Here is a 15,575-nt window from a genome sequence, read left to right on the forward strand (position 1 = left end):
CTTGTGTGAGGGGGACATCGGTTTTCAGAGGCCCTCCATCTAGGCCAGCCAGAGGTCTCCCCGAGGAGTCACAGTGAGGACAATCAGCATCTCCTAATCTAGAAAATCAGGGATTAGAGGACCTGCAGCTGAGACGGAAAAGGGCCAGCTGGGAGGGCCAGCTGGGAGGCGATCCTGGCGTGCTGGCTTGAGGGCTCTGGTCATGGAAGGGGGAAGGGCTGAGGTGGGCAGCTAGTGGCCTGTCCTGTCTCACCTAGTTGGGAGGCCACTCGTGGTGCTGACGGACCTCCGGGAGGACCCCGGGCAAAGCCATGAATGGTAGCTCCCCAGGACTTTGGGGCAGAAATGAGAGGTTGAGGGGCATTCAGGGCAGCTCCCCTAAATGTTTTTGCTTCTCTCTGAGCTGTGTTCTGAGTGTGTCCCATGTGGAGATGGAGTCCAGGGCTGAGGGAATGACCTGTCATATGCAAGTAGGGGGCTGATGCTCACAAAAGACCTGGACACCTCTCTTCTGGTGGCATTTAAAATATCTTAAGGAGGGGAGCACCTGGGTGGCTCAGTTGGTTTAAGCGTCCAATTCTTGATCTCAGCTCAGGTCTTGATCTGAGGGTCATGAGTTCAAGCCCTGTGTTGTGTGGAGCCTACCTAAAATAAAAAATATTTCAAGGGGGCTGCCTTCCCTTATCCACCACACTTCTGCCCCTGTGGCCTCCCTCCCACCCGCCTACAGCGGTTCCCCAAGCTAGATTAAGCTGTTTCTTCTGAGAAGTCTGCCTCTGGATTCTCTTTTTAGTCTGAACACAACCTGACCGTATCAATAAAGAAAAGTTAAAAAAAAAAAAAAATCAGCCACATAACTGCCAAACATTTTACTTTTCCTATTTTTTCCAATCTTGGCCCAAGTGCTGGCCTGTTTTCACCCCACCATCCTGTGTCCTATTTGTAAACCTGGCATCAGAAGCCTCAGTTGCCCATTCTTATGATACATTAAATTGGCTCAATGCCCCTTCCAGGTATGTGGGTTCCCTTTGTCTGTCTGTCTGCCCCTCTAGGTCTACTCTCCACTGTGTCCAGCCTGCTTTGGCCCTGGGGGAGGGGCACACCCCTGGTGTCTCTTTGTGTATTTAAATTTCAGTTCCCTCTTAATCACCTCTGTAAAGGCCCTGTCCCTCAATACAGTCACATTCTGAGGTACTGGGCGTTAGGGCTCGAACACGGTTTGGGGGAGTCACAATTCAGTCCATAATGTCATTCCCCGCCCCCCCCCCCCCGCTCCCTCCCTGTGGGCTCACTGGGGGCCTGGCTGCGCCCTCCACAGAAGGTCACAGCTCTTGTCAGTCTTGTCAGACAGCCCCCAGCTGGTTCTCTCTGGTCCCCCCTCAGGCCTAGTGGAGCTAATAGTGTGGGGCTGTTCCCAGCACTTGGGGTGTCCACACGCACACGCCCTGCCCGCACCTTTGTAAATGGTCCTTTTATTCTACTCTCTCTCATTATCCTTGGTGAGCATGCCATCTGTTCCCTGCTGGGCCTCTGCTGGTTATGCCAGGGATGGTGGCAGACCCAACAGGGCTCCCAGCAGCTCTGAGGATTTCTGGGGCTGCCGCCCAGCTTCAGCTTGCCCGTTCCGTCTTTCCTTGGTGTTGGAGTATGCTGCCTTGGTCATGTGTTAGAGACAAGAGGGGAGAGAGGGACATAACCTCATGTGGCGATAGAGCAAATGCCTTACAGAGAATGTTACACACCCCCGGAGACTCCCTGCCCTGAAGGAATCCTGACGGCCCTTCCTTCACACAGATATGCGTTGAATGTCTGAATGTTCCACTTGGCAGCTCCTCTCTTTCCTCCAGCTGCCAGCCCCAACTCTCAAATTACTGTTATTTCTTTTGTATTATCCAATTCAGTGGGCCCCCCTCCACACGTTCAGCCCATCCAGGCCGTTCCCTGGGGGCTCCACATTTCACACCCAAAGACACCGCCTGGTACTGGGCCAACTATAGGGGCTCCCTGAAGACTCTGCCACCATTTGTAAACTAACAATGTCCTCTTCTGCATTACAGCCTCTTTCCACTTAATACTATAGCAGGACAATCTTTCCGTGTGTTACGCACACTCGTGCTGTCCCAAAGAGGCGGCATGCCTCCATTTACCTGACCGTTCCCCTGTGGTTGGATAGTTACGGCATCTATACGTCATTAAACAAATCCATAGACCCAGTTCCTTCTTTCTTCATTCTCCCAATCGAAGGGATATGGAAGTGGTCTCTGACCATGTTTTCATCACCTTGCCACACTGAAAGCTTTGACTTCCCCTGAGTTCTCTTGAGCTGGTGGTGGTCGGTGGTTCTCAGGACCACCACCGAGAGGGACTCATGAAGACCAGAAAAGTTGTAGACCTTGGAGCTCATCTGAAAGGGAACATTTGGCAAGCCTGTTGAATGGAGAGCCCATGTTGAAGGAATTATGGCAAGAAGAGCTTTGCCACCAAACATTTTAATAGCTGCTACTGTTTCTACAGACCTGTGTAATGAGCCAATGAGAACAGTTGCTTTTTATGATGAGCCTAACAACTGCAGAATTTCCCAGAGTCTAGGCCATGGAACACTGGTCACATGGCATCCTCTGAGAAGAGAAGAATGTTGAGTGGTTAAGAAGGTTTGGAAAACACTCTCTCCACTTCTAATGCATTTAGTAAAGTCTCAGAATCAGGCAATAATAAAAAAACACATTCATTTTTAAAACCCATTATTTCCCAAAGTTATTAGACCTTTTTTTTTTTTTATTACATAACATCATTTAACATCTCACAAAACTTGAGGTTCATGGAAGAGACTTCAGGAAACATTGCCCAAAGGAACATTACCTGCAAGGCTCTTCTGAATAAAGACGAAAGGTAGAATGATCAAAGATGGTCAGCTTTATAATCCTGTGAAGATTGTTGATACAGACATGGCAGCTAACGGGCGTGCGGGACAACGACATCCTTCGGTCAGGCTAACCAGTGGCAGGCCTGGGGTATGTTGAGCGGCCCCGGAAGAAGGTATGAGTTAGGTCAAGGAAGGTTCGGGGTCGGTCTGGAGTCCTAGGGAGCGTTATCACAAACATACGAAGAAGTTAGGCATATTTGGGACATATTGTGAATCTTTTGAAGAAAAATCCTACTGTTGTCCTAAACCATTCTTAACTACTCTTTTGAAGACTGGGTTCTGAGCTGGGGGATGGGGGCTCTGTTCTTAGACTTCCCAGCAACCTGGCGTGGTCCTGTTTGGGCAACACAGGGACAGCTAGAGGGCAGGTACCTGGGCTCAAACCCATCTTCCCATCCTCTTTGGAAGACTGCCTGTGAAGTGGGGTGGGTCCTAACTCTGCCATTTTAGTGCCATTTAGTCTTGCCTGAGGGGCTTTCCTAGGGTCTCAAGAAGCCATCAACTGTGACCTTACCTGCCCCCCACTCCCATGCCCTAAGGCTGTCCAGCCTCCCCTCCAGATCAGCGTGGAGCCCAGGAGGGAGAGAGACTGCTGGGGGTGCAGGCCCAGGAGCCCCTGAGTTCTCCGCAAACCCTGGCCTGGAGCTGCAGCAAGAGAGGGGTCGTCTGCTTGCCAAGAGGGACAAAACTGCCCCAGAGACATGGAGAGAAAAGGGAGAGGAGGCGGCGAGGTCTGCCACGCAAAGAGAAGGGGTCCAAAAGGTCATTCGTTGTGTGGCTGGTCTGGGCGCCCCCTTCTGTGTTCCCAGCCAGAGGACAGGCTTTTAAGTTACCTGGTGGGCTCCTCGTCCGAGAGGCTGTCGGTGTGCCTTTGGGGTTCCTTGCAAAGCTGTCCACGAGGGTGCTGGGGGTCACGGGGATATGCGGCTGTCTCCGGTTCCTGCCCCCCCCCCCGCCCCAGTGAGGGATAGGATAGCAGTGGCCCCAAAGCAGAGGGTTGCCAGGACCACGTGGCTTATGGGGAGGGGCAGGGGTGCAGTACCCTCAGAGCTGATGGTGCCACTGAAAGAACCCCATAAGAATAATAATGTCGATGGCAAAAATGAGCACAATACCGACAATGAGGGCAATAGCAACAACAGAAATGATAATAGTTCATGCCTTATTCATGTAACTAGTATTCACTAAGTCCCTCCTAGGCGCCGGCCCCAGCCAGGCACCCGGAATGGAAGTGGACAAGGTCCCGGCCCTCCTGGCATTTCCAGTCCACCGTGGAATCAAGCTGAGCTTCCCAGTACCTAGTGACACCATGATCATGGCAGCGTTTCTTGAGAGCTTCCCAGGTACCAAGCATCGTACTCTTTACCTGTTTCACCTCTTGTAGTCCTCACAACGAATCTGCATGGCTAGTGCTTGTATCAGCCCATTTTACAGATGAAGAAAAGGAGGCTCAGAGAGGTGAGGTGCCATGCCTTCGGACATGCAGTATGAGCCTGAACTCGGCCAGGGAGGGACCCAGACTGGTCAACCGCCTTTCTTGCTCTTGGAGGGGTGGCTAAGTCTGACGCAAAGTGAGGAGGGCACATTATGCCTGTGGAGGTGAGGTGGATGATGGTACGGCAGGGCCACGCATCGAGCGGCCGCATGCAGAATGCCAGGCGCTGGGCCTCTGCGGCTGAGGCTGATGGGATAAATGGTACCGAGGTGCTTTTGGTCCCGTTGCCCCATCTGGGGGCTGGGGACCTGCTCTCTGCACCTGCGAAAGTGCAGGTCGGCGGATACCCACTGAGCCGTGCGATGACAAGGGGATTTCCTGGCAGGAACATATGCATTCCCTGGAAGCTGCGAAGACTTTGTGTGTCTTGTGGGTCAGGGGATGTTTGGGTGTGAGCTTGAGTCTGGATGTAGGCATGGGCGGGGCATGTAGGCGGGTGCGGGGCAGGCCGGTGGGGCAGGGTCCGTGTGCATCAGGGAGAGGGAGGAGAAGGCTGGGGGAAGGTCGGGCGTGACTCTTAGTGCCAGCATGAGGCCCGTGACTTTGCCCTGTGGCTGAGGGAGCCATGGGTGGTGGCAGAGGGGCGCCAGGGCAGGCGTGTGGTGGGATGGGAGAGAAGCTTGGCATGGGGGCATCTGAGCTTCCCCAGGGGCTGCCTGTAGGAGAGTCTTCTGCCCTGTCCTCTGACAGGTCCACCGGTCAGCTCTTTGGCGCTGCCAATCTTCCCTTCAGGGAGTTGCTGTCTTTTGGGCTTTTTGCAACCCGAGTGAGAGGGGGAAATTCTCAGGCTCCCTGGAGAACCAGATTGAACCCGGAATTCGAGGAAATGGCTAACAAGCCTGTGAGAATCAGGGGGGCATCAACGACTGGAATTATCCGCCTGGTGTAAAATGGCGCTAGACCCTCCAACCAGCAGGGTCTCCTCATTGGCTGCACATTGGAATCACCTGGGAAGCCTAAAAAAAAAAAAAAAATACTGATCTGTGGGCCCCAGAGGTTCTGATTTAGTCGGTCTGGGGTGTGACCCGGGCGTCAGGATTTTAAAGCTCCCCAGAGGACTCCGGCCTGTGACCAGAGCTGGGCACCACTGCCCTGCAGCATTCGGAGGCTCTTCAGTCAGCAGGGACACTGAAACCACGGGCCCCCTCAAATCAAAGTCCTGTCTGGACACCCAGGGGCTGGCTCTCCCTAGGGTGACTGTAGCATTAGATTTCTTGAAATGCCCTGAGGTCCTGAGAGGAGACGTCCCGATTCTCAGTGGAACCTCCTGAGGCCTGACACCAAGAGGGCCCTGTCGCTAGTGCTTGTCTCTTTCTGTCCCTTGTAACTATTCTTTCCTGCCCTGAGGCAGGATCCCCACCCCAATCTGCCTCAAAAACCAAATTTTCTTTTGACAACCATTAAAGATAAAATTTAAAAAATCATCTAAGAAGACATGTGTAACCCACTGGAAATTTCAGGGCAGTGAGTCATTGTGCTCCTGGGCCCCTCAGATTCTTATGTAAGGTTGAGTCACTTTTTGTGAAGTCCATGCATAGCAGAAAAAAATGGGGAGGCTCTCAAGATTGTGTGTGTGTGTGTGTGTGTGTGTGTGTGTGTGTGTGTGTGTGTGAGAGAGAGAGAGAGAGAGAGAGAGCAAGAGAGAGAGAGAGAGAGAGAGAAACAGAGAGAAAGCAAGAGAGAGAGAAAGTGAGCCAGAGAGCAAAAGAGTCTTGTCATTTGTAGCTTTCAGACACTGGTGGTAACTCTGAATTAACTTCAGAGATTCCTCATCCCCTATACTTGTTCTCCATTTCCTGTACTTCATTTTCCATCCAAATTTTACCCCTTCATAGAAGTGATGGTATGCAGATCCCATCATCCAGCTCCTCGGGCTCAGACACGGCTGTCTCTGGATCCCCAGGACAGGGAGAGTGGGGTGGGTGGGATGCCTCTGTTCTGCTTATCCTCGGGGGTGCGGCGGGCGGGGGCTACACCCCTGCTATGTGCAGGCCCCAGAGCCCGAGAGGTGGATAAGACATGTCTGGGCCCAGTTCTGGGTCTGGGTCCTTTACTTCTGGATTTCTCAAAAAAACACAGAGGGTGTGGAGCAAGATCCAGGAGAAAAAAGAATTGCAGCCACTTCAAGGGAACAAAATGAGGGAGCCCATTCCCTGGGGAATAAGGTCGCTTTTTGGGAGTTTGACCATAAAACTGATACACAGACATGGAGCAGACAGAAGCAAAGTCAAAAAGAGAGAGAATGGGCCCAGGCTGGCAAAACTGATTTGGGTGTTAAAGGGAAAGATGCCCGTCTGAAGGGGCCAGGTCTGCCATGGGGGTGTCGGAAAGAGCCAGGGGAGCCAGGCCCCAGAACATGGACATACGTGGCTCCCACTGCCTCACAGAGGGAGAGGGAGTCTGGCTACATCCTCCCAGGGATGGGCATGCCTGCTGGGGGTTGGGCTGGGGTGCTCACACTGGTGCTGCCTGAGATTTCCAGCCTATACCCAGTAAGGACTGGCCCTGGTTTTGCATCCAGACTCCCCAGGACTGGCTCTCCAAGAAGTATGCCCTGGGAAAGGGGTGCCATTACATCTACAGGCGAGAGAGTAACCAGGTAGTGATCATCTTCCTTGTGAATGAACAAATCCCCCTTTGGGGTTGACAGAACAGTCCTGTGAGCTTGCCCCATGTCACTCCTTCCCTCCATCACCAAGAGACACAGATGAAAGATCATCAGGAGAGCCCCTGGAGGTGGCCAAGTCAGCAGTAAATGGAACCCGCTGGCCTCCCCAGGAGGGTCCCCAGTGCCTCGCCCCTTTCTCTTCCTCCCGAGCCGCGCTGTTCAGTGAGGTAGTCACTAGCCTCCTGTGGCTGTAATTTTCTAGGGACGCCTGGCTGGCTCAGTCGGTGGAGCATGCGACTCTTGATCTCAGGGTGGTGAGTTTGAGCCCCACGTTGGGTGTAGAGATGACTTGAAAATAAAATCTTTTTAAAAAATTATAATTTTCTACATTGATTACATGTAGAAATAATAGTATCTTAGATATATTGGATTAAAGAAAGTGTCATTAAGAGTCATCTCTCTGGTTTCTTTTTACTGTAGCTCCTGCCTCAAGCACCTCCAAAATGAAAATAAAAGGACAAAGACAACAGAAGAACAGACAACAGCCACAGAATCTTGGAAACCAAAATCGGATGGGTGAGGGGTCATGGACTTCAGTGATCAGATACAGTTGAATTCAACATTGGTGTACTGGGTCAGGTAGTGTCCCCCTAAAATTCATATCTACCTAGAACCTCACAGGGTGACCTTATTTGGAAATAGCGTTTTGCAGATGTAATTAGTTATGCTGAAAGGAGATTTTACTAGATTAGGGAGGGCCCTCAGGCCACACGAAGATACAGAGACAGACAGAAAGAAGCCCCTGCTGGCTGCAGGCAGTACGGGGGTGGGGTGGGATGGGGTGGGTCTCAGGGTTACCCAAACAACTCACTGGCTCCCATGGGTGGGGGCAGGGGAAAGGAAGGTGGGGGGAGAAGCCACCTGGCTTAACCAGCCCGGACTCCTGTTTTCCTTGGCTGGAGCTGGGATTCCTCTTAAGGTTCCTGCCCCCAGAGAACAGCGTGGCTGGACCGGGTAGTGGCCAGATGCCTTGTTTCATTCTGCCTTGTTTCATCCAGGCTGAGAGAAGGACCAAAGATCATCCGTGGAATGTGTGAGGGATGAAAAGCTAGCGGGGGCTGTGGGATTGTCTTTAGAGGTGGGAGTTCAAGGGCCCGGGATTCAAAGAGGGTCTGACCCAGAACCCTGAAACAGCCCACACTTTTGGGGGGCTTCTTGAATTGCAGGGAAGCAGGCTGGACTGTTCTGGTTATTCCTAAAGTTTCCAAGGGGTCCCAGAGGTGACCTTGAAACCACTGTCTGGAGCCTCTGTTAGAAGAGACTCCCTCCTCTGCACACTGTAGTACCTAGTATTATTATTTTTGTTATTGTTGAATGACTTTCCTAGAAACACTCAGATAGGTCAAGAGCTCAGGTCATCTGATTTTTACCATGCAGGCCACCTGCACCTAACCAAGCCCCTCCGTGTATTTTTTTTTCTTTTTTAAAAGATTTTATTTATTTGACAGAGAGAGACTCAGTGAGAGAAGGAACACAAGCAGGGGGAGTGGGAGAGGGAGAAGCAGGCTTCCCGCGGAGCAGGGAGCCCGATGTGGGGCTCGATCCCAGGACCCCTGGATCATGACCTGAGCCCAAGGCAGACGCTTAACGACTAAGCCACCCAGGCGCCCAAGCCCCTCCAAGCCCAATGCCTGGTTGTCCTTTCTGCCTCTGAGATGCCATCCCTGGGGCATTGGTCACAGCTCAAATAGGAGCAGTAATACAGCACGTCATTCTTTCTACAGATATTTACCGAGTGCCCTCAGGCCATGTGTCTGCCTGCTTCCAAGCACTGGGTGATTAGATTAGCTCTCACAGCCGCTTCCTGGGCAGCTCTGCAGGAGTTCCCTGGGCCTGCAGGCAGTGCCTAAAGCTCAGGCTGCTCAGGGGAGCACAGATTCTGACCAGAAATCACTGGCCAGGCCAAGGACCCTGACTCGGCACAGTATCAAAGTGAGGGTGAGCTCCGGCGGGGGACTGGGTGCCTCTGGCTCACTCAACAGGGAGCCTGCTTCCCTCCCTGGGCCTGACTCCAGCTCTCAGGCCTCTCCTCCAGCCTGCTTCTTATCTCTATTGCCCTTGTTTCGAAAACGTCCTCCTGAGTGGCCAGGGCTGTGAGCTGCTGAGAGCAGGGAGAGATTTGCTGCAGGGTGATGGGGGTCCCCCCGGGGCCTGGTTTCGGCACTCAGAGCTTGTCAGAGCTGGGGGGCTGCCAGAGGCCGGCCACTCCTGCCAGACACCCGCTCCCTGGCCCCACCAGCCCACCTCTCCCTCACCTTGGGAAGGTTGAGATTTGTGGTTTTGATAGATGGGGGAGGGAATGAGATGGTTTCTCTAGACTCCAACTCCCCCCCCCCCCCCCCCCCCCGCCCAACACACACACACCAGCACTTTTTAAACAGGAAATCCAGGGACACCCACTCTGTTTTTCTTGGTCTGCACAAGACCAGAAGACCGAGCCCATGTGCTTAGGAAGAAGCCCTTTCAGCAGCCATGTGCCGACGGCAGGCCTGCTGGGGCAGGGGACAGCAAGGCCGGCGGGGCAGCCCGCCTCTGGGCCTTGCCCTTTCATGCTGGCAGGGCAGGCTTCCAGGACTCAGTGTCCTGGGGTGACAGAGCCCCCCACCCTGCCTTCCTTCGGATTATAAGGACTCCAGTCACTAGTGCTTCTAGTCTCTTGGCCATTTTCCAGTTCCCACGAGGACCGAAAAGAAGAAATGGACATTAGTTCCAGCGATGGGGATGTGGATAAACTGAGGGAGGGGGGCGCGTCTTGAGATTGGGGGCCCCCATACTGCTGATAGAGCTGCCCCTGGCAGGTTATTCACAGACCAACCCCTGCCCATGGGCTTTGGTGTACACCTAGTGGAGGTACAACCAGGAGACAGATGTTTTCTCCAGATCTTTCCAGCCTTAGGGCTTTTATAATTAGACCTGGAAAAACATCGTTTCCTTTCTTCGTTTCTTTGAAAAAGCAAGATTGGCTTAAACACAAAGTGATCATCGGGGCCTTTTTGAAAGTAGAAAAACTAAAGAGATGACCTTTTGAGAATAATGCTTCATTTCCTCGTTCTGCCTCCCCATCTTTCCCCCATGGCTCGTCCCCCTGCCTCGGTGAAGAAAATGCCCCTGCTGTGGCTTTGACTAGAGGAGATGGAAGACCAGATAACGGCCCCGTGTTTCGAAGCCATTTTCCCCAAGGGCCCAACTGCTTGCAAAGCCTCTGAAAAAACCTTGGCCAACCTCCTGGCCCAGCTGCTGGCCTTGAAACCGAGGCTGCTTGGCCTGTCCAGGAAGCCCGTAAATCCCCAAGTCGGCAAGAAACTGCACTCTGGAGCTTGCCTCTTTGCTCAGATGCCTGGCTGCAGGCCCTGGACTGTATTCGGCCAGTCTAGAAGCTGGTGTAAATAAGCACCTTTATCTGAGGTAGACCTCATTTTTCTGAGGAATTGTATCCCCTCAGGGGCATCAGCAATCAGAAAGTTCATTGTTCCCTTTGGGAGCCATAGCTCTTTCCCACCTGACAGTTGATATTTAATTGATGGCTGTTGTCCTTCATAGGGTTTCTAGCACATCACATGGTATTAGTAAAATTCCAGTTAAATGTGAACTCCTTTGCTTCTGAGGCAGAGAGTGGTGGCTCTCTTAACACCTATTTAACCTGTTATGAGCCCCGAAAGGGATAGTTGCACATATAGGTCAAAATTCAAAAGTCTTGCATTCCCGGAGGCCCGAACCAAGCACAGCTTGCAGATGATAGTTCCTGGGAGTTGAGGCAAGCTGTGAGGGGAGCAGTACTCAGGATTGCTTCAAGTCTGGGAGAAAAGAAGGACCCTTTCTCTCAAGGGTGGAAGAACTGGGGGAACAGTCTGGAAGCCTCAAGGACATGGGATGTCAACATTAGAGAGGCACAAGACGGCCAGCAGGCAGAATGTGGGACCTCACCAGGGCCATGCAGCTGATTCGTGGCAGTTGAAGCTAAACAGCTCATGAAGTAAATCTTCAGGCACCAGCCATGGCGGTGGGCTCCAGTTGAAAGCAGGGGAGCCCTAGATACAGCCCAGGCTGTCCTTGAAGCTCAAGAGCCTCAGGAGGGAGGCTGCCAGCCAGACTGGCTGCCACAGGCCTACCTTCTACCCATCCTGGCTCCTCAATGGCTACCTGGCCTCAGGCCAGTCCCTGCATCTGTGTGCCTCAGTTTCCCCATCTGTGGTAGGGGATGGTGCTACTGAAGGAGAGGGTGGGGACGCAAAGACTGTGGGAAATGCTTAGTACAAGGAAGGAGCCGAGTGAGGAGGGGTGACTGCTGTGGGGACCACCGGCCACATCGTGCCAGCTCAGTTCCATCCTGGGCCTGGGAGCCAGCAGGCTTTATAACCGCCGGCGATCTTGAGATGGCTCTTGAACCACAGCGCTCAATAGGCGGGCAGTCCTGGGCCCCTCATGGGCACACAGCCGAGTCTCTGCTGGCTGGGAGCAATCTGCCCCCTGGGCTCGTCTCGGGAGCTCTTGGTGGGCTGACAGTGCCCCGAGAGATCCTGGCCAGCCCTCTCCCCCTCTCCCCAGTCCTTCCTGCTTGGGTGTTTGGGATTAACATGCATCCCTTGAACTTGTTCATTTTTCTACCCAGATGGAAACTTGGCCAGCCACCAGGCCTGGATGTGCTCGCGGTATGGCTGGGCTCAGGCCAAGCCCACGGTAATTATAATCACATGTGAGGCGCCCGCTGGCTCGCTGGGCGCAGGGGGCCGGGGGAGAGCCTGGCTGCCAGTGGGGAGGGCCTGGGCTGAGCGCTGGGCTCCAGGCTCCCGGCTCTGGGCAAGTGTGCAGACAGCAGGACCTTGGGCTCCTGCCCTTACCTCTCTGACCCTCAGTTTCCTTGATTAAATGAAGGGATTGGCTTACAGACCATGGGAGGGCCCTCTGTATGCTCTGGAAGTCCCAGAGAGCATCAGATGTGGACCGGCTCTCATGTGGACCGACCCCCTGTGGTCTTCCCAGCCCTGGCCTGGCCTTCCACATACACAGAGTGGGACCTGAGCCTGCCCTGCTTCATCGATCTAGATGATTTCTCTCAAGACATAGCGCCAGGGTGTATCGAGACTGTCATTATCCCAGCGGGAGGGGGAGGTGTAGGATACCAGGGTGGGATTGGGGGTGCTTAGGGAAGAGTCTGGAAGGAGGGGCAGAAGAGTGTCCACGACAGCCTTCCCCAGCTGCCCTGTGGCACTAGGGCAAACACGATCCCATGTGCATTAGCCCAGGGGCGGGAGCTGCCCCTCCGCTTGATTCCGTCTCTTTTACAGTGTGCCATTATTCTGAGCAGGGAGGCGGCAGCCCCAAGAATTCCTTACCCGGTGGATTGTTGTGGCTTTTCCCATTCACTTTGGAATCTCAGAAGGCTGGAGGATGAGGAGCTGTTGAAGAGCTGTGAGCAGGGGTTCGCTGGCCAACGGGTGTGGCCGTGGGCACGGTCACCTTCTCCAGCACACAGTCTGCGTAGAGGTGACGGAGAGGAGAGTTTCTGCAACTTCTCAGAACTCTCGCAGGTTTCGCTCCCTCTCCCCGCTTTCCAGCTGCGTGTGTATCTCCCCGCACTTCTTCCTTGGTCTCTCGGGTCCTCCTTCACGGCTTTTCTCATTCCTTCTTGTTCTTTCTTTCTCCTTTCTAGTCAGAGGAGCCAAATGATGTGGTGGAGAGAGAATGGCCTAGGGGTCAGGCAGCTTTGACCTCTGAGCCTCAGGCTTCTAGTCTACAAAATGGGATGGCAGGCAGGGTTCATGATAACCTAACCCCGGCATTGTTGATAAGATTAAGTAGGATAGGGGGCGTCTGGGTGGCTCACTCTGTTAAGCTTCTGCCCTCAGCTGGAGTCGTGATCCCAGGGTCCTGGGATCGAGCCCCGTGTCGGGCTCCTTTCTCAGCGGGAAGCTGCTTCTCCCTCTGCCGCTCCCTCCTGCTTGTGTTCTCCTTCTCAAATAAATAAATAAAATCATTAAAAAATTAAGTAGGATAATATATACAAAGCTTTAGGCAGGACAGAGAAAAGTGTCGATAAAATGCAGCATTATTTATCCAAAATATCAACTGAAATCTGTCTTAAAAGATTAGTTATACTTAACATTTGTTCCCATCCTTAATAAAAATCAGGTAATTCAAACTTTTTTCTTCCTTGCTCTTAGAAAACAGAATGACCATATTCAGACGGATGGCTCTTTACTGCCTGTGGCTTCTGGTTTTCCTGCCCGAATGGACCTTGGAGCCAGGCTGCCCAGGGGCCCCCCATGTACCCCTGGAAGCCAAGGCCGTGCAGAGGTAAGGAGGGGTGCCGCGGTCCAGCCAGGCTGGATGACCAGCGCCCCTCAGGTCATCCTTACCGTCTGCTCAGCAAAGCAGCCGCCCCACTTCCTCGGCTGTGCTTGGTGGGAACAAGGGTTCAGAAGCCACGATGTCCTGGGAAGAAGGAAGGGGGCATGGGAATGAGAAGTAGAAGAGACGTTTTACCACGTGTTGAGACGTGAATAAAGGCAAAATATTTGTCTCTGCCCAGGGCACCGCGTGGAGTACCGGACACATAAGGGGACAGGGTTCGAGGCGGTGAACAGAGACCCCTGTGGGGGGCGCTGGTAAGTCATTCCTCCCTCTGCCTTCTGCCTCTTTGTCTCAGGGAGGGACTAAACACAAAGGTCCCTTCTGGTCCTAACCTCCCATGACTCTGATCTGTGTGAGCTGAAGTCTGGTGTGCTGGGCATGAAGGATGGGACTCTTCAGGCCTCCTCTCCGTCCCTGGATCCTTCCCCCAGCCTGTGAAAGGCCGCTCAGGTCTCTGCTCCCTCAGACATGGATGACCAAGCACGACACTTCCCAGGATCCTATGACCCTCTGGTGAACTACTGTTCCACCTTGCTCCCTCCTTTTACTCCCGAGGCCAATCGGAAGCGTTTGGGTGTTAATGTAGAGGTAGTATGCTGGGGTGCAGGCCCGCTTGCCTTGCACTCTCAGGCCCTGGGGGGAAAGGGCAGAGGGTCCACACACTGGTAGGGGAAGGAGGTCTGCCCTGTACGGTTGCACGGTCTTCTCAGGGAAATTGCCTTACTCCGGGTTCTGCTCCCACGTGGCTGGCTTTTGAGCAATGAGCCTCTTTTCGTTCCCTAGAGCTGCTGTAACAATTGACCACAATTTGGTGACCTAAAATAACAGAAATTTATTCTCTCACGGTTTGGGAGGCTAGAATTTAAGGTGTTGTCAGGGCTACACTCAGGTGAAATCAAGGTATTTTCAGGGCCACACGCCCTCCAGAGGCTCTGGGGGGAGCATCGTTCCTCATGCCCTCTAGCTTCTGGTGGCTCCCAGGGACCCTCGGTTTGTGGCTGCATAATTCCACTCCCTGCCTCCACCTTCACATGGCTTTCCTCTGTGTCTGTCTTTTCCTCCATATGTTTCTTGTAAGGACGCTTGTTATTGGATTTAGGGCCCACCGGAATAATCCAGGATGATTTCATTTCAAGATCCTCAGTCACATCTGCAGAGTCCCTTTCTCCATAGAAGTTCCCATTCACAGGTTCCAAGGATCAGGACATGGACATATCTTTGCCGGGGGTGGGGGGACACTATGCCACCCACTAGAGTGCCCCCTCCCTTCCCCGCCCCCCCCCCCCCCAGGTTACTGGATGAGCTGTGGGCATCTGAGCTCCAGACACAGGCTCAGCTCCACTCCACAGGCTGGCCTGCCACCCATCATGGGGTAGACTGAAGAGACGAGCTGGCCAGTGGTAGGGCTACTTTCTGGAATTGGGAAACGGGGAGCAGGGCCCAGCTAACAACAGGACCAGAAGGGGAAAGGGTGCTGGAGGCTGACAGGAGTAAAGCAACCCACAGAGAGGAAAATGGAGCAGGCATAGAGGGGAAAGAGGTGCCACGAGGGAGACCTCGCAGCTCACCAGAGACAGGGAAGCAATTCCTACTTCCGGTGACTGCCTTGGTTCCTGGCAGCTCTTCAGACACAGGGCAAGGTCATATGTACTCTGAGCAAAAAAGAAGAACCCGTTCCCCGAGGCTCTGGAGAGCCTTTTTTGGGGGGCTCCGAGAGCCTGCACGAGCAAAGAAAGACATTCCTTGTTCTCTGGGTGGAGCCTGAGGCCACCTCCGAAGACTCTTCGTGCGGATGTTATGACTAATCCCTCCCGTGTGCCTTAGCAATGTCGCTTTACTGCTCTTCCCATCAAGAGGTGAAGTTGTCTCTCCTCCCATGAATCCAAGCTTGGCAACGTGACTTATTTTGGCCAATGGGGCTTTAGCAAATGTCAGCAGAGGCTTGAAACCCACCTGAGGATTGCCCTCTCTTTGGCCACGGTGGGAAGGCAGAGACCATGATGTGGGTGGCCCTGAGCTGGCTGCTGAAGAGGGCACATGGAGAGCAGAGGTCTGTCAGCCTTAAGCTTGCCGACTGCTGGACACGTGAGCGAGAACGTGCTGGACTGTCCAGCGCTAATCAAACCATCAGGTGACTA

At 53.4% G+C, this 15,575-nt stretch overlaps 1 pseudogene across 1 annotated transcript in view; it reads left to right on the forward strand.

Annotated features, from left to right (window-relative positions):
• The first annotated feature begins 4,021 nt into the window (after nt 1–4,021).
• LOC114209766 (guanine nucleotide-binding protein G(I)/G(S)/G(O) subunit gamma-10 pseudogene) overlaps nt 4,022–15,575 on the forward strand; it is a 40,339-nt pseudogene continuing 28,785 nt past the window's right edge. The window contains exons 1-4 of the transcript XR_015768960.1: nt 4,022–4,266; nt 7,507–7,665; nt 13,248–13,380; nt 13,616–13,691. The product of XR_015768960.1 is annotated as a guanine nucleotide-binding protein G(I)/G(S)/G(O) subunit gamma-10 pseudogene (transcript). The remainder of the gene's footprint in view (nt 4,267–7,506; nt 7,666–13,247; nt 13,381–13,615; nt 13,692–15,575) is intronic.

The sequence above is a fragment of the Eumetopias jubatus genome, unplaced genomic scaffold (assembly GCF_037043125.1).
Source record: "Eumetopias jubatus isolate StellerSeaLion01/CBP00866 unplaced genomic scaffold, mEumJub1_p1.0 scaffold_9, whole genome shotgun sequence".
NCBI lineage: Eukaryota > Metazoa > Chordata > Mammalia > Carnivora > Otariidae > Eumetopias > Eumetopias jubatus.